The 26,254-nt window shown below is 41.2% G+C and overlaps 1 protein-coding gene across 4 annotated transcripts in view; it reads right to left on the bottom strand.

Moving 5' to 3' along the window:
- Positions 1-25,754, bottom strand: part of SEMA4D (semaphorin 4D) — a 98,995-nt gene extending 73,241 nt beyond the window's left edge. For all 4 annotated transcript variants that reach the window (XM_084225070.1, XM_084225069.1, XM_084225067.1 and 1 more), the window contains exon 1: positions 25,295-25,754. The gene's annotated coding sequence lies outside the window, so the exon portion shown is untranslated. The remainder of the gene's footprint in view (positions 1-25,294) is intronic.
- Positions 25,755-26,254: the final 500 nt, after the last annotated feature.

Here is a 26,254-nt window from a genome sequence, read left to right on the forward strand (position 1 = left end):
ATGTGCTGCAGCATCAGGCCTCTAAGCAGCGGCACTACAACTTCTGAGAAAGCTACATGGGAGCAAGGAGAGACAGTGGGAACTGGCAAAAGTAGCTCCAACTGGCTTTTCTGGCATATGCTGGTGAACCAACACTGAGAGGCACAAGTCTCCATGGATGCCATGACCATGAGAAACATATAAAGCACCATTAATGCTGCTATATTTGAGTTGATCTTAATGAGCAAGTGGCGACGTTAGATGTTTGCATATGTATTCATAATACAGAGTTTTACTGTGCAATTTTCAGGCTACATTAAAACAATAAATATAATCATGGAGGAGAAAGAGGCAACTTTGGTTTTGCCCATAGCAAAGATGAACCCACAGGCAAGCTATGTTGGGAACAACCACCCTGCCCTTCCCCTAAGGGGTTGCATTCGTGCTTGACGTATCTCAAATCCCAGACTCCTCTTTCAGGCAGGAGGAGGGCAGCACAGACACATGCCCAACAACATGGACAGGCAACCACAACACTCTATGCCCCAGCAGCACCACCATACCTCCACAGCTAACCAACCCCAGGTGAGCTCCTCACAAGGCTTTTACTGTAAAGGTACAGCACCAGCATGCCCCAAAAGCCACTGATATACACAGGCAGCTCAAAACTCAGGGTCCTTTGCAACATGACAGCCAGCCATCCAAAGCTGCAGGTATTCCTAAACAACCAAACACTCCACCAATCTCAGCATGGCCTTTCTGCCTGTAGTACACTACAGATACCAATTACGAACACAGCGATACCATGCAAAAACCTGCAGTCACCTTTCTTGTGGCTTCCATGCATGTATAACCAGTATGCACAAATAACCATCCCAAGGCAAGGGGCCCAATTCTTGCTATAGTTCAGGTAAAATGTTTGAGTACTACCGCTAGTTGAGAAACTACCATCATACCTGAGTAATCTTTGCAAACAAAACAAGCCTCTTCAATACAGACTATCTGGGTAGATGCTGCTAATGAAGATGAAGGACAAAGGTCACAAAGCTAAGAGAGTTTTAAATACCTGCTTTGGAGGCAAACCTCAGCAAAACATGTAGGTTTAAAAAAAACCGCCAACCAAACATATTCTTTATTTGAAAAGTACCGTGAGATCTTCTGAGCTTCTATACCTTTACCTCAGTTTTTAATTAGGACTCTCTCAGTAACATGTGCATGGGATTATAGATTTCCTTCCCTCCCCCCAATCAAGTTTCAAGTTTGTGGACCACATCCAAGGAGCTAGTTTCTATGCATTCCTGAGGGAGAAAGGGCTATAGAAAAGTCTTTTATTTCTGCATGTATTTCCCAGAAGGCCCAACTAATGCAAAAGGAAATGTATCAGGCTTCTTCAATGGGGGGAGGGCAAGAGGGGATTAACATGTTTCATGGGCAGAGTGTGTGCAAGCCAGGAGGGTTGAGCACTTCAGTCTGAGCAATTAGATGCAACTCTTTTGTAAACCTTACAGTATGATATCTGAGATACCCTTTTCAACAGAAAAACGTACTCAAGTAAATGTCAAAGTAAATAGTGCTGAAAAACAGACTATGTCACAAAAGGCTACTGTAAAGGGACATGCTAATACGTACACCTCACAAGAATCCCCACTGAAGCACATCAGCATCATGAAGTTAAGGGTGTAAATTCAGACGCACACGTTTTCATTGCAGGTCAGCATCATTTGCATGAACAGTTCCATGTAACTGGTAGGAACTGCTTTTTCCTCCTAAACTGATTTTGTACATATTTCCCTACAAAACTTTTCAAGAACTTACCAAGTTTGAGTCCAGCTTCAGAAAGATTCATCAAAATTAAAAAAAAAAAAAAAAAAAAAAAAAAAAAAAAAAGGCAATCAGGAACTGAGCATCTGTTCCCTATTTAAAAATATTACAGGAAAACTGAATAAAAGGTTATTTCTCCAGGACTGTGACTCCGCATTCTGAGTCTTATTTCACTGGCAAAGTATATCTATAGGCAATGTACAAAGCAGCTTTTGCCCCATCTCACACCTTCAAGGGACTCCAACTACCATGTACACTGTCTACTGCAGCATTCCCTATGCCTCTGCTTTTCCCCTCTGGGCTGTTTTTCTTTAAAATAACCCCCTTCCACTTGCTTGCAAAAGCAGGATTTAAGACAGACAAAGCCTAAATTTGCTGAAGGTGGATACTGCTTTCATTTTTACAGAGCGAACAGGCAGCAGGCCATGCCACTCAAGTTAATGGACAAACATACACTTACTAACATACAGCTAACTAAACAAGAAGCTCAATTCAAGTTTTACTGCATTTGCTGGTCCAAAAATTCCTACTCCACCTGTATTTAAAAACTGTTTGCAGTTTAATATAGCATGCAATTATATTATAGCTGTCTACTCAAAGTAAAAACAGATTCATTCCCAGAGTTACTCAGCATTATTAGTTACAGTGTAAACAGCCTAGGATATTTAAATAGTACATTCAATAACATAATCACTCATTCTCCTCTTCAACCCTCACATAGACAAGTAAAAGCAGCCAAATTATTTACTTACTTAAAACCAAACGATTGGGTTGATTGTTCCAAGACTGTGCTTTTACATGGTGAACTATCCAGCACTGTATTTGCAGCATTTAGTAAATCCATATGGAAAAAAACCAATAAGATTCAGTACTGATTTTGTTCAGCAACTTCTTCTCTATGATCTCATTTTACAGTATTTGAATTGTTCCACTTTTTCAGAACTATAATCTGGAATTTTAACGCTACAAATGACAGACTTTCTGTCCACGAACATCAGCGCTTCCAACAGTAACCAATCTGCCTATGAAACCAGTACTACAATAAAAGCAATATGTAAGCAATTTAAGATTTTATCATGTTGATAAGGTGATATTGAATAGCATGATCATTAATTTAATAAGGTATAAAAAGATCCAGCAGCCAGAAACTGATGATCAACAACAAAATGTGCAGGCTCTCACAGAGGAGAGTAATTAATGCTTGGAAATAAGATGACATGGAGGATTTGCAATCATTAGAATCAAAATGAGGAGAGATCCATTTTCTATGTGGGGAAGATGAGAGTAGTGGAGAAGCTTTGTTACAAAATTTCATTCAGCCATTCCAGAGATTTGTGTTACTCAGGGACTAAGGTAACACCTTTAATTTGCTTTTCTTCAGGGAAGCAGTGGCTCACTTTTTTCATCAGGTTATGTTTTTACTTTTAGCTGAAGCTCACCACCCTACCTCTTCCTCCCCCTCCATCTCAGGCAAGAGATGGGCATTGAAAGAGTAGGCAGAACACCAGCTGCTGTAATTCTGGAGCACTACAAGAAAACTGATGTTGCAGCGCTATCAAGAATTTTACTATCTTTTACATTGTTTACATAGTTCTATAACATAGCCATGCCACAAAGCTGCAGAAGCAATGAAGGATAGAGCACAGCTGCAGCAGTAGCATGCACAGCTCTGTAGCACAGCCCCGTAGCACAGCCCCTTCTCAGGGCAAAACCAACTCGGCAGTCTGCTGCTACACATGCAGCTGCCTCACCATCCCATGTAGAGCTCATATGTGTACCTCTGAGAGGGACAACAAAGACAAAGGCAGCAATCAGGCTGTTTTAAATACACTTCTCTATTCTTTCAACCAAAACAAAACAAATCCAAAAAGAACCACACCAAAAAAACAGTAATTCATGATTACAGCCCAGATTTTTTGCCATTAGGAATCTGCCCAACCCACTGTCAAGTTGGAAGCGAAACTCTAGCATCACTGCATATGTGCTTTGGAAACAATGTCTAGTGATTACAGAACAAAGCTCTACTCAGTGACCTATATGAAAATTATTGTGAAAAAACCTTCCTCATTTCTCTTTGGCTGTATACATAGCTTTGAAAAATCCCACCTAGATTTTTTTAGAAGTTTCTGTAACAAAGCCCCCTTTCTCTAAGTCTGCTCCTATTTGCCATGAATCATTGCAATACAAGTTCTCCATATTAACTCCTTCAACCTTGCATGGCATAATTACAAATGTTCTCGCTGAATATTTTTACATATTTAACTGAGAGATTTCATGCCATGCAAAAGAAATGTCTCAGTACAAATTTATTTCACATGTAAAGGTTACACAGTGCTACACCATTTACTTCACCATTTCTAGATAAACTCTAGCATAGTGAAGCTCATAAAAAACAATTATAACACAAGATAAAATGCAATGCAACAATGCAAATAGAACTCCCCAAACTGCACAGGATAATTAAGAGTCTTCATGGGAAATCCCATGTGAAGAAAAATTTCATTGTAGAACTGGAAAGTCATAAGACTATAAAATCACATAAATGGGAAAGTTTCAGCCTCCAGACACTGTACATTCCGCACACATGCTTGCCATCAGAAAAGTCTCTCTGAAAACCTGACATTGGATCTGAAGCTGTCTGGGAAAGTCTGGAGCACAAGAAAAGCAGCATGATGTCATGTTTTGCCTATGGTAGCAACACCATTTGGAGGAACTCTCTCATCCCTCAGTATCACACATTTTGTCCAAATTCTCATTTGGCCAGAGCATTTGTGCTTATATTGTTTTTACCCTGAAGAAGGCATTATGGCCCAAATGGTTTAGCAGAACACCTTACTCTGCGTATCATCTGCCAAAGTGAAGTCAACAGCAAATGTTAGCACAACTGAGGATCTTTCCTCCCACACCAGTGTTTCCCTTCACAAGACTACAAACTCTTAAGCAGAGGAGGACCACTGATTTAGTGCCTGGTGTTCAAGTGTTACCCTTGACACAGAGTTATACAGAGTCCCTTTCCCAGAAGCCCTGTATGTCTGGAATCTCCAAAGGCATGGGTGGTCCCCTCAAGAAGTAATGAATCCCTATCAATCAGAAAGATGGACAAAACATAGCTAGTTGACACTGAGCTCAAGCAGCCTCCCTTCTCCCTTCTTGACTACTTCCTGAAATATTTAATCAGTTTCTTTCACTCACAAATCCAAATTAAGAAGGCAAATACTATAACAAGAGCAGTAGACACTCCTAAGCTTGCAACTAGTAGCTTCTCTAATCAAAGAGAACTTGTTTTTTCTTCCCAAAGTTCCTCATCCATCCTCAGAATAACAGTGAACTCCAAGCAAATAGGGCCCTTCAGTATCCTGACCTGCACTAGATTTCCAGACAAGAAAATTTGAATTTATATGATTAATAATGTAATTACTATAATTACTTATAATAATATATTAGTATATATTATATGTTAGGTACTACAATATATATTAATACAGTGACATAATTACTTATATTTATTAGAAAAATGTTGAAAAGTACAGGCTTCTTTCACTGACTGATGCCTTTAAAGTTTAAAGCAACATTTAATAAAAAAGGAAAAAACAGTCATGAAAACTGGGCTATGCACTCATTTTACTTAGGTCTTTTAAGCAAATGTAAGCCCCTTACTTTACTGAGCTTTTTGAAATCCTCCCAGTTGTAAAATTCTAACAGCAACTTTATATTGCCCACATAAATTAATTTCAAGATCATGATGCTATCACCTAAAGTCACTTAAAACTCTTTAGAACAAGCTACTTTTTAAAACGAACTTCTTTGTACAGTTACCCTTCATAAAATGACTTCTCCAGAGGCCAAACAAAGCACGGCAACTCAGTTAATGCAGCTCTTCCCAAACATCTTGACTGTTTGCATCTCTGGTAGCTCATGCAATGGGTGACTGCCAGCGATATTTCTGCAAACCATTTTGACTGCAAAAGTCAGCATGTACCACTGGCTTCTGCTCTGGCATACTGTTCTACATACCCTCAGTCTGGTCCTTGGTCACACTGCTGAAGCGCCTGCACTAATCCCAAACATTTGTGATTTTTTTCAAAAGAGATCATTAGTTTCACAGCAGTTTTTGTGGACCTTATTTTACTCGGATGAAGGCTAATAGCAACAACCAGAACAGCCACGGCTACTTTGTTCACACAGAAAACAATGTGAGACTGCCAGCATCATTCTGAATTGCCAAAATTGCTAAGTTTTATTGCACTATGTTAAATAGCTGGTCTACAAAGCAAAGTCACAAAACTGATGGCTGATCGTTTCCCTCTCCCATTCACCCTCTCTCAGAGCAGATGCCAGCTACTCAGCTACAGTTCATTAATAAGAAAAACACGTAGTCAGCTGATACAAACATGGTAACCGGAAACCTCTCATTGTTTTAACCATTTCATTCTTGACAGAATAATGAGAAAGAAAACCTGAACACTCTCTACTTCTAATCTGCAACTACACTTCTTCAGCTAAAGTTTACAGCACAACTCTTTGACTAAAACGCAATAATGCTCAGTATATAAATAAAAACTACATTATGAAAATTATCTGGCAAATTCCTGGTTTTGTAGGATGAAAAAGAAAAGAAACAATGGCAAAATGTGATTTGTGTAAAATGAGAGAAGCAGTGGAGAGGGACACAACTTTCACATGAAGAACACTCTCAGTTCCACTTGCTACCACTGGCTGCAGTTTACACCCTCACATCTTGGGCAGCCCAGAGGCTCCCCCTGTGAAGGTTCCCTAACAGCCTGTTCCCATGCTCTTACTCCTGGAGATGGCAGCCTGTGGCCTGGAGCAGAGGCCATGGCCAACATGCAGGCTGGAGCCTCAGCGAGGCTCCCACAGCAGCAGGCACTGCTGCCAGGTCAGCAGAGGACCTCCCGAGGTGCCCCACAGCACCAGCACCTCTGCCCCTGTCTGCCAGCACCTGCAGAGCTCAGAGGAAAACTAATTACCACATAAGGGACAGGAACAAAAGCAAAGACAAAATAATAGTCTGTGCTCAAGTGCATTAATAAACAAAGCTGCAGAGTTATGCAAGACAGCAGTCATGTGGCACTAGCTTAAAATAAAAACTAAAAAGGGAAAGAAATAGGAAAAAGCAGACACAGCTACATACCCAGACAGAAAACTAGGAGAGCAAAACACCAATGTTAGCTACTGCAGACCAGAAGTATCAGCTTACCACTCCCCAATGAAAGTTACGCCATGTGCCAGGTTTCAGCCATTCACAAGAAAACAGGTCTGTATCACACACATCTCCCACTGATAGATAGGACCATCCTCTCAAATCACTCCAACTGACTGCAAAGAAAAACCACCTGCACCCACAAAAACAATCCTCATCTCCCAGCAGTCTCCAAAACCAAAAAAAGACTGCTGTGGCAAACTCTTCCTGAAGGACCTACCACCACCAGACCAAACTCTACTCCCCTGCCTGCAGGCATCCAGCGCTCCCTGCACACTGATCTATGCACACCATCTACTCAGCCACATTCTTCAGGAGACTCTCCCCTCCCAACAAAGATGGACTTCCTCTAGAGAGGTATCCAATTCTTGGTGTGTGCCATCATCTCATTTGCTGTAAAATCCTTCCCCATTCTGCAAACTACATCATCATCTCTAGTCTGCTATCTGCTGATCTCCCTGGAAATAAACATAATTATATACGCCTTTTTGGTCATAGTAGGAGAGAAAAAGAAATTTCAAGATATGGAACTTTAGACAGCACTGCATTTGTGCAATTGCCACTAAACAACTCAAGGACAAACGCTAATTTCTCTGAATCTGCTTTTCTGTCATTGTTACAGTTTTGGTCTTTTTTTCTGACAAAATTTTAAAAAAACTCATTGGGAATTCATAGGTTCAGCGAGACCGTGACTAAAGGTCATATTAAATAAAAATTAACGTATTGAAAAAATACTGAAAAAAATATGTTAAATACATGTTAAGTGAGTACCAGGTATGTTTCTTCTTAAATTCTTGGCTTCTCAAAGTGTGCACAGATTCACCACCACATTTGTTTTCTTTTTTTTTTTTAGACAAAGCATCAATGTAATTAAAATGTAACAGCATCCTTTCAGTATAACATATTCTTGTTATTAAAGAAAAGAGATTTTTTTACACGCATAAAAGACTGTTCTGATGCCTTCTAAAAGGCAGATTTTATTCTTGGTTTGACTTTTGTTTTGCACGTATTTCCAAACAACACCCTACTGATTTTGCATTTGTGCAGAGTGCATTCTACTCACCTATTCAAGTGAGCTTCAGTGATGCTGATAATCAAGGTACAGTTAAATTTTTAAAATCACAAAACTGGAAAAAGCAAATGCTAGTTATGCAATACATACCACAAGTTTCAATAAAAAGCAAAAACACTGGCATGATTCAGAAGCAATAACCAGAAAATGCAATAGAGCACAAGCACAACTGAGGTCTGTGCCTCTCATCCCAACCCCCATTTATTCATCTAACGTCATGTCTTTGGGCAAAAATAGTGATATGCAACTGTCATCCACTTTTCTAAACAGAGATTATTCTGTATACATTTCTACAAATCACACCAAAGCCTGATGTCTTCAAAATACATCTCAAGATTCAAGTTACAGTTTTGCACACTTAAGTGCAAACAAAGCAGCCAATTATTCAGCTACAATTTACTCAAAACAATCTTTAAGCTGTATGGCAACAGAAAACATACAGTATGTATAAACAATGTACCAACAACAAAAAAAAAAAAAGACCAGCTTCCCAGTAGGTCCTACTAGACAAAACTGAGGCCCTTACTCAGGCATTGCTGCTCCTGGGGACTACATCAATATGTCTCCAGATGAACCAAGGCCATTATAGAAATGATGAAAACTAGTCACAGAAAGAAATCCTGATGTAGATGTACACATAAGAACATACAATTAATCTCCACATAGACAACATGACTCAGAGTCAGTTTAGGAAACTTCAATCTGCTAAGCAATTCAAACAGCTTCATTGTTAGTTATGATATAATGAAATTGACCAGTCAACAGTGACTACACTATGTAAACCCCTATTTGGAGCCTAGATTACACCATTTTACAAGTTAAAAAATTCTTTTCCACTGCCACTGAATTATTCCCTATTGTGACACCTCATTTACTAAAAGAATGAGCTTTCATTTTACTCTGCCTAAAAAATACCTAAAAAATTAATTTCTTACCTGCAACTCAAGCTTACAGAGAGAGACTGAGAGCTTACAGAGCTTACAAGGACAGTAGTAAACGGTTGCCTTGAGCAGTTGGCAATGCCCTCAATTTTGTCATCAAGTAATAAGTCTGCCACAAAAAATAATGACCACATGGCAGCAGTCTGCTGGATATAAATCTCTTTGCTGCTTAAAACTAGATTTTAGATCAGCATTGAAACAAAAACAAAACAACCCCCGTGATACCATCTGAAATGAGTAGAAAGAAAAAAGAGCATCACTGCTAGTCTCGCTAACAGGATGCAAATTAGCACTACGTTGTTTTATACTTGAGCAAGTGTAAAGATAAAGAATATGAAAAAGAGAACACTTAGCTCTTCATATAATCAGCTCCAAGTGCTAAATGCTTCACCATGTAAACAGAAAACCTTTCTCAAGAGACCCTAATACTAAAGAGCAGCAAAATAAATGTTTTAGGAATAGCCTCCCCTCTCTCCAGCCCTGCTTACCCTTTGCTCCCATAAGGCTTCAGTTCTTGGTTAACATCTCTCTGTCTGAAAATAATTGCCTGCCTCCTAAAGGCATCTCGGACAGTGTCACTCCTTAATCAGCAGGAGGACAGCTGAGTGATGTGAGGCATTTCCATCTTCTCCCTGGAGCAATCGCACCATCTCTACACGGCACTACTGCAACATCAAGAACTAAAAGGACTTTAGATGTGGTACTCTCCCATAATGAGAGCCATATGCCAATAAGGCTGCCCTCTAAAAACCCAATTCTATTACCAGCTGCCTATTAGGACTTAGCTTATTGATACAGCTATGCCAAGGATCAATCAGTGCAGCCTGAATACAAACCTCAGGGAAAATCCATCTGTAGAAATGAATTCCCAGCATGTTTGGTATATCTAGATACAAAAACACAAGCAATAATCAACTGCATTATCTTTAAATTTTTGTCATAGTGTGAACATGGTAATCAGCACCAGTAGGTTTGCAAGTTCTAATGCTCTGGCACAAGAAGGATACCAGTAAAATTCTACTAGATTTACAAAATGCAATGAATTTACTTCTCTGCACAATTACCTTAGAAAATAAAACTAGTTACCTATTTCTCAGCAAATTGGAGGGATGGAAAAGAAAAACATGATCATGGGCTTTGCTGATATACTTGCAGTGGCTTTGCTGATATACGAAGAAGGTAATGTGTGAATCAGAATAACACATATTCCAGCTTTCATCAGATCAATAATACACACTATAGTTTCACTCCACAATGAAGCATCAACATCTTGAAATTGTACAGATGCATTTTTTCGGAGCAAATCACCTTCTCTTTCCACATGACACATACGCTTGAAAATCTACACATAAATCACCTTTTCTCTAAGAAAATGTAAATCCTACATACCTTTTTATCCAGTTTTCCACCCTTCCCAACTCCATGCCCTTCCTAACTATCCACTCTCAATGTCTGTGGCACACAGTTCAGACACATGGCTGATGCTCATATCCCCTGCCCCATACCTCTTTAATTTTGCTGTATATTCCATAAACTAACAGCTACTGCCACCTTTCACTCCTCCAAGCATTTGGGATTCACTTCCACAAAAAGACTTACCTGGAAGGCATTTTCAGATATAACAGCCAAAGACAAAGTTGAGTGACTCAAAGGAGCAGGACCACTCCAATTATCTTTTAAAATTCTGCTTCTCCTCCTTCCATGAGGCTCACTTCTTGTTTCAAACTACTTCATGTGGCAGTGACCATGTTTCCATATTTGGCATTTAGGTACCACAAACTCTTACCACATCCAGCTGTTTGGGGCCCTTGAATGGCACCAGAACATGACAGCCCTGGTAACACCATAATGGCATCAATTACATTTGAACCTATAGTCTTTAAATTTTTGCAGAAAATGGAACTCATTAATTGTGAAAGCAACAAGCATCATCCTTTCGCAACCTCCAAGTCCCTCTGTTCCACATAAAGCAAACTACCTAATTCGGCTTTATCAGGCACAGTTTTGACTGTTGGAAGAGAGCTTCCAAAGCCATTACTTCCTCAATCTCTCAAAATACCACTTATATGTCTTCTGTTTCCTGAATGTTGTTTATAGCTCCCATTTTCATCAACTACAAAAGATGAAACTACCCTTGCTTTATGTCATATCACAGTAATACAGGAATACTTTCAACCTTTTCACACAAACTCCAAAAACCAAATACAATTAGGAATTAAAATTAAATCAATGTTCTGAAAATGGAGAAAGAATCTCTCAAACTGTACTATGGGAGATCCAAAAGTAAGAAGTGCTTTATATTCTGAAAACGATCAAGGCATCCTGAGAAACTTTAAGAAAAATGGCAGCAATGTAAACACATAAAGAAACCTTGAGTACAAGAAAGTTTTGCCAGATTGTCATGGCCAATAAGCAGGCTGGATCCCCAGTGAGGCTCCCACAGCAGCAGTCATCGCTACTGCCACTTAATGGTATGAATTAAGGCACTCAATTCCAGAAGTAGAACTCCTGTATTTCATCAAACAGAGAGGCTGGACAGGAAATGGAAAGCGCTAATGAAAAGCTCAGGGTTTTAAGTGCTTCCTGTTCTCACTAGAAACTCTTTCTTGATCAATCAACGTATTCCTCTATGATGCATGTCTACATGACCCCCCCATTACAAAATAAACAGCGAACCTCACTGAAACGTTTCCAACTCTGCAGATGGCCACAAGCAGCATTAAGCTTCGTTACTAATCCTCCCTGCTATCACAGTTTCTCCCCCTTCAGCAGTTTCAGAGCTAGGCTGTTCTACATGCCTGTCAGAGACCTCAGGCTTTGGACCAGAGCACACTGTCCTCCTGCCAAAGAGCTGAGCAGGGAGTTACAGCCAAAGTGCAGACACATGCCACAATTACCACAGCAAACACTCAGCTGTTTTAGTGAACTCCAATTTCCACCTGCCACAAAGTTCAAGCCCAAAACAAGCACAAGTACTTTACTCCTATGGGTAACTTGCTGGCTAACAACTGGGCTGCGACAGAGCCTCTGATGAATTCTGCCTCTTGCTGTGCATTTTATGAAAAGTTAACAGCTTTCACCTTCCCACTCCCTGCCTCTGCCACAAACACAGGCACTCGAAGTACTAATACAAATACAAGGTTTTGAACAATTGCTACACTGACTGTACAAATCATAACAGAGCCCCAGAAAAGACCATCATCACAACTGCTGGTGCTGTCCTGGATACTGCATGCCTTGCCTCTTACTCCATACACTTCACCCTTTGGCACAAATGCCACTACTGGTTCGGCGTGATGAATCTGGAAAATCTGTGCCAATGTGCAAAGAGAATAAACAGCTATGTGTGTAATTTGATGTACATGATAGTATTAGGAATATCAGGCAACGGAAAAGCAAGCTTTATATACAATACTTCTTTGTCCTAGACACTAGAAACACCTACATCCGTAACCTGATTTATATAACAAGATACATTTTTCAGTCACTAAAAGTTCACTACACCATCTATCTCTAACTATCTTTGCAGTTTTAATCGAAGATTCAGATTAAAACGATTTCTAAGCAGCTTGATATTAAAATTTAGACTAAAGTTATTTTCATTTTAATGAAGCCTGACTTCTAAGTCCCATGGAATATATTTATCTTAAAAAGCAACTATGTTCAACTATGTTTTAAGAAATCCTTTGGAGTAAAGGAAATGAAACATCAAGAATTTAAACTAAACTGAATTTTAGCTACAGCTTTTCTCTTTCAATGAAAAGCAATAATCATCCGTTTTTATTACAGTTTTGTCCTTCACATTCCTCTACTCAGGATGATTCAGGAAACACTAAAGTTGCTTGTACCAGTACATGCAGTACCCACCTGACATTGTTCTGGCTCACAACAGTACAAACAGTTCCATCAATGCATTTAAAAAAAATGACTTGCCAAAACAAACACAGTGGCTCAAAACTGTACTTGCCCTCTTTGAATGCTAAAATTTATATGCATCATTATTGTCAGTATCTCAGCAATAAAACTTCATTTTTTCTTGCTTCCCCCAAGAATCTTAATATATGCCACCTTCAGAGACTATGGCCTATAAAAAATGCTTGTGCCTTTACTGTCAAGATTTGATTAATTTTAACCCTAACCAAAGGGTTTGCCTATCTGAACAGAGGGCACACTCAGGGGTAGCAATGTGTAAAGAAAAAAACTAAGAGCATGTTGCCTAAGTAACCAAACACAGAATCTCAACTACATTTACAATTTTTGATTCTATAAAGTCTTACATCTTAAAGCTTGAATACCTTGAACTCATGCAACCACAAAGGATTTTCAACACCTCAGGAAGGGTCTCAAAAGAGCCTGCTGAAGTCATTTGATCACATCTGAAGAAGTTTTGGAAGTCACAGCAGCAATCCTGCAAGGACATCTAACCAAACATTTTTAGGGTGCTACTGGCTGTAATCTAAGTACTACATTAAAAATCCACACTGCTCTTCCTAGTGAGATCATTGAAACATTTTTCAGAAGCCAAACATTTTTCATTTTCTCTGCAAATCCTGAACAAAGGCTATCGTATTATCTTCTAGATGCATACCTATTCCAGCTGAGCTTTATCCAGGCAAACATTTCAGAATCAGGGCAAACTGTTCAAAGACTGCCCAGACATCATGGTCTGAACACTCAAGTTCAGAGCTGCCACAGCACCTCACCAACCAGAAGCACATATTCAGATCATCAGAGTCTGTTCTGCATTTTCGTACCCATCTTCAAACCCCGACATATGCTTTCAGTATCCTTCAGACCACTTGATTCCCACCTCTACACATCTCTATCTCCCTTTTAGGCAGTTTCAATTATGTTATTTATCTGGATCTTGCTTGGTTTTATTCTCTATTAGTGACACAGGACATAAACCCTCACAAAGTTTGCAAACAAGTCTTCAGGACTCTAAAAACAGTGGTTAGAATCTTAGCTGCAATTGAGAGAGAAGCTAGTTAACAAATAATGTTTTCTACTCTCAAGCACTACTCCAATCCATTCCTGGCACTGTAAAACTGATATGAGAACATTCTTCTGCCACATTGCAGAAGCTGACAAAAACAGCAGAACTTTCTTCTCTTGTGGTAATCACCAGAAAAAAAACCCAGAGAGGGGGGTTGTGACTGGTGGTTTACTGACAGCACTCTTCACCCAGAAGTCAAAAGATCATACTCTTCATGGATGCTCCTATATTCGCTTGCATAACATCTTGCATTCACGCAGTAAGGCAACTTGACCCAGAAGCTACTCTGGCTTTAAAATGAATCTGTTTAACTCTGGTTAAAACCAAAAATTGTCAAAACAATGCCTCATCTTCTATCTACTTTAATAAAAACTATCCACACTGACCAGTGCCAAATCTCACCTTTCTAATTCTTGAAAATGGATGGAAATGCTGTAATTATGCTGCCATGTCCATTTGATGTGCGGTCCTGCTGTCACAAAGACCTGCTTCCTGCTCTTAGATCCCTAGCAGATAACAGTTATTTCTTATTTCAAAGTGACCAGAAATACTTGTTTGTATCAGAATAGTCACTGTAAACCATTCCATACACATGGGAATTAATAAAAAATTACACAGATTAGTAACAGTATCAATATCCTTTGCAGCTTAAATGAAAAAAAGTTTGCAATGCCTTCTAATTTTTCCTCCAAATTTTCTTTTTCTTATCTCTTTTATAATGGAGACTATCCTTCTAAATATCTCAGCATCATAAACTTTCCAGTCCTGTTTGCATAGTCACTATAAACTTCCCACAGTAACCAACTGGGTCATTCAGTACCAAAAACTCTCCCAAGGAACATTAGGGATTTGTACAAGAGCAGCACGAAGGATGCTTTGCTTCAGGGTCAAGACAGAAGCAGTTCTTGAAGCTCATAGTAACCACAGTCTGCTCAGTCTTCGCAATTCACATGGAACAATACATCTGTAGCACTAAAACTCCGTTATGGCAACCCTAGGCAACTCTGTCCATTTAAACTCTCAATCACCAACCACTAAGCTTGGTAGCATCAGTACACCTCTTCCTTCTGAAAGAAATGATGACAAAATGCTGGAGAGACTCTGCATGCAGTCACAACAAAATATCCGTCATTTTCCCTCACCAAGATAGCAGTGCCTTTACCTAGAGTCAGTACTGATTAGTCCAAAGCAAAAAGACAGCCTAGCTGTCCAAAGTAAAGGCAGGGAAGAAACAGTTTTGTTTCATCCCTCTGCAAACATCCCACCACATTAATTCTGGTATTATAGATCAGCTTCTTCTAGCATAAACGCGAAACCCAAAAGTAATTCACTATTTCTTCACAAGGATTATCGAAGAAAAATGATGGGTGGCAAAATTCTGGCGCTTTTTGGTAACAAAAATTCCTGGGAAGTACAACACAGTGCACCTGAGAATTAGCTATTCTCACTATTAACCTGGACAGAGAACATTCCTTTTACAATCCTGATACCTGGCCACCACTGCATGAAGAAAAACGCTGTCAAGAACACAGAGGTGGGTAAAGGAGAAAGAGATCTGAAGATGCAGCAAAACATAAATATGCCCTTCCTCGTAGTTTGCAAGCCAAGAGCAAGCCCAAGTTTCTGCAAAAGTCTGCTCTCCCCTCCAGTGTAAGGTTTTTGCACATCAACCACTATACTGCTTAAGAAACTACAGTTTAGGCTATCTCATGTTCCTCCTCTTTAAAAATAAGTCGTATTCAATAGAGAATTAAGCAGCTCTTTTCCTCAAATGTTGGAATCTGAAATGTAGTTAATTCTCAGAACTTAGGGCTTATAAGACAAAGCTTAGAATTAAACATAGGATTTGATCTGAGAGTTGGAAGAGTCTTCTAAATTTAGGTGTTAGAAGTGAGAATGTGGCTTTATAGTTTAAAGTAAAAACACATTAAGCTAAGTAGAGGACAATTTTGAGTTGTAGGGTATAGAGTATTGTAGGTTTGCGTGTTATAACATGATTAGTTAAGAAAGCTTACACTGTAGCACGAGTCTTTATGACAAAATATTTATAGATTAATTAAAAAGTAAAAACAGCTTTATTAGTGGTGTATTATTAGTTAATAAATTTTTAAAATATTTTGTAACTAGAAGACTTGTGACTTTCTAAGCCATGTGGTGACGTTGTGAGCTAAACTCACCTTTCCTGCTTACGTAAAAGATTAAAAAAATAGATCATATCATCTAAAACAATTTAGAACTTTTGTCTCTAACTTATTCAAAATTTTTTCACAAGTCCTCATGAACACTGTTATCAGAGTAACAGACTCCTTGCATAATAAACTTTTGAGTACAATTTTGGTACAAAATACACTAATGTAAACAAACAGCAACTAAGCTGGTGGAGTGATGCTGGTGCAGCTACAATCAAAGTCAGATATTCATCTCCAGAACATCACTTAGGCCCCCAAATGCCATCTCAAAGTCTACCAAAGGGGAAAAGGATAGCTCTGTTCCTTATAAAATCTCCACACTCCAAGGAATGTAAATAAAGGGTATTGTTAAAATGAAAGATCTAGTTAAAGCTGTACATTTGTAACTTTAAAAACATCTCCCCCTCCTTTCTGTATCAAAGGTTATAAATGTGTACGGATGGCTGTTGCCATGGGAATATGCAGGCCAACATCTCTCTGTGGGAACCTCAAAGCTCCCTTCACTGTCAGGCCCCTTGTAATGACAGGGCCACATTAGCACCTTTGACTCTCAGAGGCCATTTATTGCATAGAGATTCCATGCACAGCTGACTCCAATCACCTTCCACAAACAGTACTACTCCTGCTCAACTGACTTTCTGCTGCACTTGCCCATTCTCCCAGGACCTGCTCCCAAAACCACTTCAGCACCATCCCTTCCTCACACTACAGCAAATTCATCTTCAAAGTATACCGCCTTCTCAGCAAACACTAATCAGAAACCAGATGTTGCACAGGCCATCAGATGCTCCACCTGATCAAGCGCATCATTTCATAATCTTCTGAGAAATTCCTTTTTCCAAAGCAATTGACATATAATAAATGTCAATTGCTTGGAAATCCCATCCTATTCCAAAAGATGGAAAGCAGAGCTACGAAGAAAAACAGAGGCAGACATGCAGCAACAGGAACTGAACTCTCATAGAAGCCAACAATTGAATTAGAGAACAGAAGACAGCTTCTGAATAATGGTTGTCAGTGCTAAAGAGGGAAAAAAGAAGTTCTCAAAAATCTCAGTGGAATTCCTGGATATCAGCATGTACCATTTGATGCACAATCAATTTATGCACACAGGAGGACCATTTCAAGGCAACTGCAAAACAGATGCCTTTTTATAATATTATTTTAAATTCATTCCAAAGAGGCAAATTCAACCATCTAAGAATGTGTTCTTATCAACATCTTGATATACGCATGAGCCAATATACACATACATACCTTCACATGTTTGTATGAAGTAGATTTGTGTCACATACCCCCTGACATTGGAGTAATAAATCCCTTAGACACATAAAAGATAAGATTCAACATACATTTAGAACAAATTTATCTACATATTTGAAGAAAGAAACTATTTCACGAGTATTCACCCTCATTAAAAATAGCTACTCAAATACATTAAACAGCTAATATACTGTGAATGTATACCTATGGGTTGGTTCTTTTATTTTTTAATTCTTCAGAGAGAGGAGATTGTAGAGATAAAAGCTCTTAAGCCTATGGAAAGGTCTCACACATTCATCACAACTAATTCCAGTACAAGAGAAATTAAACTACATTCTATATCTCACTTACCTAGAAGATAATCAGGGTGACCTTTCAAGGCAGTTTATCAATTTCACTGATGTCCAATAAAACCTAAGTAAGATTTAACTGAGCAGTAAATTTATTTCCACAGGGCCAAGCATCTAAACATTTAGATTTCCAGCAATCCCAATAATTTAATGAAGAAAAAGGCAGTCACTCTCTCATCTAAATACGACTAGATTTTAACAGGAAAGAGAAAGTTAATTCCTACCACTGTGCAAAATACAGACACTTTTTAATGGCTTTGCAGGGCTTTTTGTAGCTTTGCTTTCTTGGTGGGGATATTAATTCCATCAAAGGTACTTATTTCCTCTATACCTACAGGTCTGATCAATGAATAATTTTCTGACAAATGGACACTTTAGGCGGGGTCCATCTACAGACACACACAGATGGGGACCTGTGTGCGCATACATCTGCACCTACAGCAAATCCTTAGCAATTATATGCAATTGCTGAGTGGAAAAAGAAATGCCTGCATTTCTTGCCTCCAGCCATTTTAGGCACTTTTAGTGAAAAGAAACAACAGCTATATGGGAGGAAAAAAAAAGCTTTAAGCACAGCATTGGTCCAGCAGACTCCTAAAGTCTGCAGACAACTAAAGCTTGCTACTGGGGGATTTTGTTTTGGGGGGGGTTGTGTGTGTGTATGTGCATGTTTTTGGCTGATTTGGATCGGTTTGTTGTCTTGGGGGGGATTTTGTTTGGTTTGGATATTTGCCGTTGTTATTTTGAGAGGTCAGGAGAGTATATTTGGGCAGGTCCCAGTACTAGAGGGCAACCCCTGCAGGCATATGCCCAACCTCAGGTACGTTCCACCCACACAAACCTGCTAGCAAGATGAGGGCTTGATTATTAACTTCTGTGTGCAGAACACTCTTCTCAAATGCTTTGCAGACAGTTCTTACCATACTCAAACTAAGTACATATTTAGACACAGCACTATCTCATGGCTCACAGTGCAATGTCTGGCATGAATTACAGTCTACTGAGAACATCCAAGATGGGGCTCAGAAAGAAGGGCAATAAATATTTTATAAGATTAGGTTGAGAGAATATTGATTGTCCCAAAGCCTGTCATTGTATCAGCTGGTCCAATGATCCCCCTCTTACACAAACTGTCTTCCTTACATCCTCAGACAAACAAAAGTCGTCTCATCTGATTTTACTGAACAGTCAAATGTTCTGCCTGCATTAACAACTGGGATTTTGTTTCTTAAATGTGACTTACTAAGTATCTTCTGAATAAATTCAAGCATTACTAGATGAGGTGAAAGCAGAGAGAAGAGTATATCTGAAATACTGTATTGACATACATTCTTACAAGTTACTGTAATTCTAGCAAACATACCAGTGTTATCCATGTGAATATGACAGTCCCAAACACCACACGGTATTGCCAGTTTAGTCTTTCCTACTGTCACAAGAAATGATCTGCAAACTAGAAAGGTAAAGTAACAAATGCATTTTATGGAGATAAATTATGGCAATAACTGTGTCCTCATACAAACTTTGACCAGTCTGTATCATGCTCAGCAAAACAAACAACAGCTCCTTCTGAAGTGTTTCAGAATTATGAGTTTAATTACAACAAACCTAACCAATGTCAAGCACAACTTCAATGACCTGATTTAAGACGTCAATTCAATGTGCACTTTGTTTTTTAAAAAGTCTATATTGCTCTATTCTCTCCAGAACATACAAAATTTACACAGAGAGAATTCACATACAAATCCAAGAGCTTCCACATCTCTAGGTCTCTTCCCCACATCCTGCATTGTTTTTCCAGTAACACACAAGCATAACTCATTATCTCTTTCAGTGAAAATGAGAACAAAGACATTCTATAAAAACAAAAAGCCTCCACATTTCTATTAATCTCTTTGTATATTCAATGACAAAGTCCATACAGTATCATTTGTTTATTAAAAAGAAAGGACAACTGAGCATATACTTATAAATCAATTATTTGGTGTAAGAAGAATGCCTGCTTTATATTGGGAGAAGGGAAAAAATTCAGAAATACTGTTAAAGGCTGGTTGTGAAAACTACTCTTCAACAAAGCAAGAACTATAATCACGTTTCATGCATTCTTTCCCCTACTGCTTGGCTCTGCCATTTCCAATGTATGCAAATCTGTATGGACCTGGAGGTTTTACTCAGGCACAGGGAACTCCAGCCTCCCCACTGTCTTGCCTTGCTGCAGTTCTGTCAGACCTGCTTTAGGTTTCAGACAACCTTTGGTCTCTCTGCTATACACCAGCAAAGAGCTAACCAGGTCTGTAGAAGTTTTTCCTCTCCTCCCTGCTTTCCCAGTAGAACTGGTCATCTCCATAAGCCCTCCCCTGCTTTGCATATTCTTTTCCGTCTCCCAGCTAACTAATCAGATGCACTAACAACATCACAATTTCCCAGTTTGCCACTTCCATACCAGTGCTTTATCACCTACACATCTGCTCAGCCTGCACAACCCTGCAGAGAAACACAAAACCAGGCTCCATACAAGAAACAAGGAACCTGCCTGTCCTTCCAATGAGGCCAACAGGTACTAATTTTGCAGCAGCGTTCAATCCTCTTTAGCCTGCTTCATATATAGGCTAATACTAATTTTTTAAGAGGATCAATGCAGAAAATGCCTAGTGGATTATGAGTTCACTGCTGTACATGAACAGAGACAAAAATAAAGGAAGAACAGAGAAAAATAAAAAATGTGTTCACTATTTCTTGTACCAACAAACTTGGTTCTAAACTTCATACATTATCTATAATTAACTATGGGTACAGTCCTTAAAAAGCTTCCTGAGTTCCTTATCTGCTTCCATTTACCAATTTTTATTATTATTTTTATCTGTTTACAGTTCTTTTTCATTTTGTCATCTGTTTTGTTCCCCCCCCCCAGGCCATGAGAACTGGCTCCCTCAGTACAGAACAACATACTCTTGAAGTAAAGGCTGCCATTTAGTGCTTTAAAAGATTGACATGTCAAAAGTCTCAGAGTTACAGTAGATTAAAAAACACTCAGGACCCTTCATTCAATAAAAGTGTTCTTTTCATCCTCCATCCCGTAATAAAAAAAGAGAAAGCACTACACCTAGTAAAAGTAAGTTCTGGTATATTTATTAATTTTGTTTTCAGGAAGACAGACATACCCAGAAGCTCACTGCACTACAACTTGGTGTTACAGGGAGCAGGAGGAAACAGAGCAGCTCTTGGACACCCTTGGCTAGGAGAGGAGCTCAACTTACTTCTTACTGCAGGCAACATCCTCCCTCATGGTGAAGGCAGGCTACAGCAGAACATCCAGAAGCTAAACAGGCCTTTCCATTCCTGGAACTTTACAGGTAGATAAAAGAATAAAAAAGCTGTTCGGCCAGAATACAATTAAATGTAAAACCTCATTAATCCAGTTCTGGACAGCAAGATCTGTAACTTCCCAATCCAGGATGACAGCGCACATTAGTCTGAAATAGGAGCTTCTACTCCTCTTTGTAGCTGAAGAGCTATGGGAACAGAAAAAGTAATTCTTGGTTCCTTTCATCAGACCATCCAGGAAACAAGGACAAAACCTTCATATCAGAAGGAAAACAATTAAAACAGCTTCCACATCTAGTCTGCACAGCTATATCAACACACAGACAAGTTAACTGCAAATGGAAGCTTTAGCAGTGCCTTCTGGCATTCCCAAGCTCCTTCTGGTACTCAACCAGTTGTATGTTCCACTGAAAAGCAGCTCTTCAGCCACTTCAACTTCCCAAGCTCAAGACATAATTAAAGTTAAGTGGGACTTTTCTCATTCTTTTCAATACACTTTTTTAACCTATCTACCGAGACACTCAGGCACAGGACTACTATGCAAAGCCAGATGAAGAAGGCTTATAAAATATTGCTTTATCATCAGAGAAATGACTAGTTAGAAAAAAGGAGGCAAAAAACTTCAGGGAAAAAGCAACCAAACAAAAAGCCAAAAGCACTTCCCAGGTTCCCAAATGAGCAAACCTTTCTTCAATTAATTAACATATCATTCAGCAACTCAGTATAGGGCACAACAGAGAACACTCCCCCATCAAACTGTTTCATATTACCACAATGAAAGTTTCCTATCTGCTTTACTTGTTTTTGTTATCATCTTTAAATTTCCAACCTTATTCTCACATGCTACCCAGAATTTAACACACTGTGAAAAATTGTCTCAGTCACGTCTACAAGTACTTGATTTTGAGTTTAGTAAGACTCATAGTAGATCACCACCCATTCATGAATAATGCTTTCATGGTCATATACCTTCAGAAGCTACTTTTCAACTCATTTAAATCACAGAATATGAATTCAACAAGATCCAACACTTGGGAGCATGGGACGCTTACAAGACATGTTAGTCAACTTTGGCAATTACTTCATTACCTCTGCACAGCAAGACCTGGGATAAGTAACTTCACCTCTGAACATTCAGGGAAATACTTTATATTCTTGTTATCTACAAAATCCCTATTGCAACAACTTGCTAAAGATTCCCTTTTTCCTGGAGAAAACCAAAACTAAAACAAAACAACCGGTGGAGTTCCAAGATAATATAACTATGATAGAAACACTTCAAGATTTTAATTCTGTTGTTTTAGAGTTCCACTCAGAAAAGTCATCCTTAAAAATCAGATTATGGCACAACCAACCTATCGACCTATCCAACACCTTTTGCAAACTAGGTGACATATGCAAGTATTACATCTAATGCTAGCAGCTCAGAACAAGAATTGATTTTGACATGACTGAAAGAGACCTCCCACCTTGCTTCATTGCAAGAAAACAGCTAAGAAAATGTATTTTAAAATGAAAATATTCATTTACACACTCTCTAAAACAGCTGGAAGAGAGGACAGAAGTGTGCTGCAGAGCAAGTACAGTGCAGCTTTCAACTCCACCCAAGTCGCCTTCAGCAGATGACAGATCCTCTCGAGTTCTCCAACTCCTCCCCAGCAAAAGGCTGCAAGAAGGAGGGAACTCTCAGGCTCAGCCGCTCAGGAGACAGGCCAATACCAGATGTGCCAGGACATCTGAACATCTCTTCTCTTTGCAGGACCTCTTAGTGGTATAAATCCACACATTTTGGCAGGGTACTGCTGTATCCATGCAAGGTTAACAAGAAAAGGTTATTGAGTGTTCAATGTAATAGCTGTTTATGCAGGGACTGGGATGGCAGGAGGAGAGGAGACTGAATCATAGTACCAGCAAAGAGGTGACAACACAGCATATTAAATTAACTCTGTGGGCACACCTGTATTTAAGAGTGTCCAGAAAAACCTATGAATTCAGTTTTGAAATAGAACCGTTCACATCAAACACTTAATTTGTTTTGGAAGTAGCTACCGCCCTCCCCACTAGCTATAATGGCTTTTGTTAAAAAAACAAAACCATGAGAGAAATTTAAAAACCAGCTATAGACCTATTTTGGTAGGTATGAATGCAAGCAGCTTTTGTCAGCAGACTATGTAGCAATCCTGGACCATCAAAAAAGGTATATAAAATAATTGCTTCAGAGGATGGGGGAGAGATGGTCAAATACTTCCTCTGCAAGACAAGAGATGATAGTGAAGACAGACTTCATCTGTCAATCCAGATCCCCATTTACAAAGCCCTTTTTTTTTTTTTTTTTTTTTTTCCCCTCTAAGAATATAAACGCAGTAACACATTCCCATGCCACCCGTTTGCTTCCAGTGGAAAAAGTCACCTATACTTGATCTCTGCTACCGGAAAGAATGAGTGGCCACCCATACATAGCCTGCTCGTCCCAGGCAGCACCGTACAAACACTCTTCCCTGCACAGCAGGGAACATGGTACGTACAGTGTTTCACCCAACACGAGCCACTCGGTTCTCTCTTACAATGCCCCTTTCTAACTCAGTTTGTAAACGATACTCCCACTCCGGCTCGGCCTCCACATTCGCCATCCATGCAGCCAGCACAGCTTCCTTTAGGCGCACTTGCGTAACTGCCTGAGCACTCTTTCTAATAAAAGAAGTCATTAAACAGTTCTCTAACAAAACCTCCATACAGGTATCCAAAAGGGAGTATGAGATCAGTAGCTATTTCTGAGCCCGATGGGCACAAAGCACTCAACAGACGTGTGCTAATTACTGTAAGAATTCTAATTTTCTTTGAAAAAGAGGCTTTATTACTACACTGATTTCCAGAGCTACTAGAAATACCTGGGTGCCATAAACTTAAAGGTGACGCTTCACATTTTTCAGCTGAAGTAAGTCCCCATAAGAGGTACATGACAATAAAGACAGGAAGGAAGACAGGAAAATGTTTCAGCATTAAACCAAAAAGCAGACTTGAAAAATCCTTTCAACCTACAGATCCATCAAGTTCCCTCCTACACTAGGGCAGGATCAAGCTCCTGTTCTCCTCCCTGCTAAAGGCAGTCACGTAATAGAAAGGAGCTGCAACAATGAAGTTACCACGGCCGCATTCATCCACTCAATCCCTCTCCCTTAAACGCCCATGATGCGTAGTTTTGTATACGAGGAAAATACCATGCAACAACCCACACCTCCGGGAAGCCGTGAAGACATCACATCCCCTCAAATTAGCTGAGGGGCAAATGGGGACAGAAAGCTCTCAATTCACCAGTACCTTGCAAACTCAGCACCTCTGTGGAGACCTGATTTAAACTCTCCTGACAGCGAAAAAATAAAGCAGCACATAAAAGCTCTTCAGAACACATGCAGCCGGTTACCCGACAGCATGCACCCAGCACTAAGTACTGCTTTTCGCTCAGTAAGGGACAGCGGCCTCCCCGAAGCGCCCGGACACACTCCTGGCAACCTGAGCGGCTAGCCCTTGGAAACCGACCGCTTCTCAGCCAGGCGAAAACGCCTCGCATCCGTCCTCCCCACCCTCGGGCGCGTCCACGGCCCCCGGCCCCCGTCTCTGCGGCAGGTGCGGCAAGCGCAGCGTGGGGGCCCGACCGCCACCCTGGGCACGCACCTGGCGAAGCCGCAGACGGCGGTCGCTGCCGCCGGAGTCAGCGGGGCTCGGGGTCGGTGGGAGGAAAAGCAGATTTATAAACCTGGCAGCCCTCGCTCATTTGCTGCAGCTGGAGGCTCCTCCTCTCCCTTTCGGTCCGGCTCCTCTCCCTTTCGCGTCGCAGGCGGGGGCTACCAGCGCCCCTCGCCCAGCGCCCCCCGCCCGAACCCAGCGGCGGCCCGGGCCCTGTCAGGCGGCAGCAGGGACCACGTTCCGTAGGTGCTGCCGCGCCGCCCGCCCCCACGCCTGGGTCCCCCAGCCCCGCACCCACCTCGGACGGAGAAGGCGCGGCGGGCACTGACGGTCGCTGCCCCAACGCCGACCGCTCCCTCGCCGCCGCCTCCTCCTGCGCCCCCCGCCCCCCGCCCCCCGCCCCCGTCTCCTCCTCCCCGGCCGGCACACAGCCCGCCCCGCCGGGCACTCCTACCTGCGGGGGGCTGCTGCTCTCCCCTAGCACGGCCCCCGCCTGCCTCGGCGCCTTCCCCGCGGCTGGGGCTGGGCCGCCGCAGCCCCCTCCTCCCCTCGCCGGCGGGGGCAGGGCGGCGGCGGCGGCGGGAGGGGCAGGAGGAGGAGGAGTTGGTGCCCGTGTGTAACAAGTTTGGGTTGCCCCGCAGTATGGCGGCCGAGCGGTGTTGGGGGCGGGCCCGGCCCTCGCTCCCGGGGGTCTGGCAGGGGCCGGAGCCGCCGTCTCCTTGGTGCCGCTCGTCCCTTCCCCCGCGCCCGGCGCAGCCCCGTTAACGGCAGCGGCCCCGCGGCGCGGCCGGAGCGAGAACGGCGCCGGCTGACATTAGCCCGGTCGCGGCGCCGGCGGAGCGGCTCCTCCCGCGCCACCTGGGGCTGAGCGCCTTGGCAAGGCACCGAGGCGCCTCTGCCGAAAGCAGGTGCGGTGTCCCGCAGTTCAGCCGGGCCGAGCAAGAGCCGCCGCAGCTCCTCGCACCTAGTGCCACTTGTCGCATTCCACTGCTCCTCCTCCGCCTTTTCGTCGCGGGCAGGATGGATCCGCTCGCCGCAGACCACAGGGAAAACCGCCCCTGGGATCCGGCCTCTCGGCACCACGGGAATGAAAGAACTCGTATCGAAAGCAAATGTTGCTGGAATTATTGCACCTTAAAAGCATAGGTTCGCTTAGGTGACTGCTTGGCGGTATATAAAAGGAGGACAGAAAATAGGTCAGTAAATGCACAGATCTCACCTGCAATCTTCTGCTGAGTCACTGATGAGTTATTGATTACCATCATGTTCGTGCACGCCTGGTGTGACTGTTCAGATGAATGACCTGGACCAACTCATGGGTGGTTGGTTTTAGACTGAGGTTTGGTTTGGGTTTTTTTATTGCTGTGGAACTGGTGATACCAGTGTCATGAGATTGCCAAAGCTTGGTTAGCAG

This window comes from Fringilla coelebs, assembly GCF_963513975.1.
Source record: "Fringilla coelebs genome assembly, chromosome: Z".
Taxonomy (NCBI): Eukaryota; Metazoa; Chordata; class Aves; order Passeriformes; family Fringillidae; genus Fringilla; species Fringilla coelebs.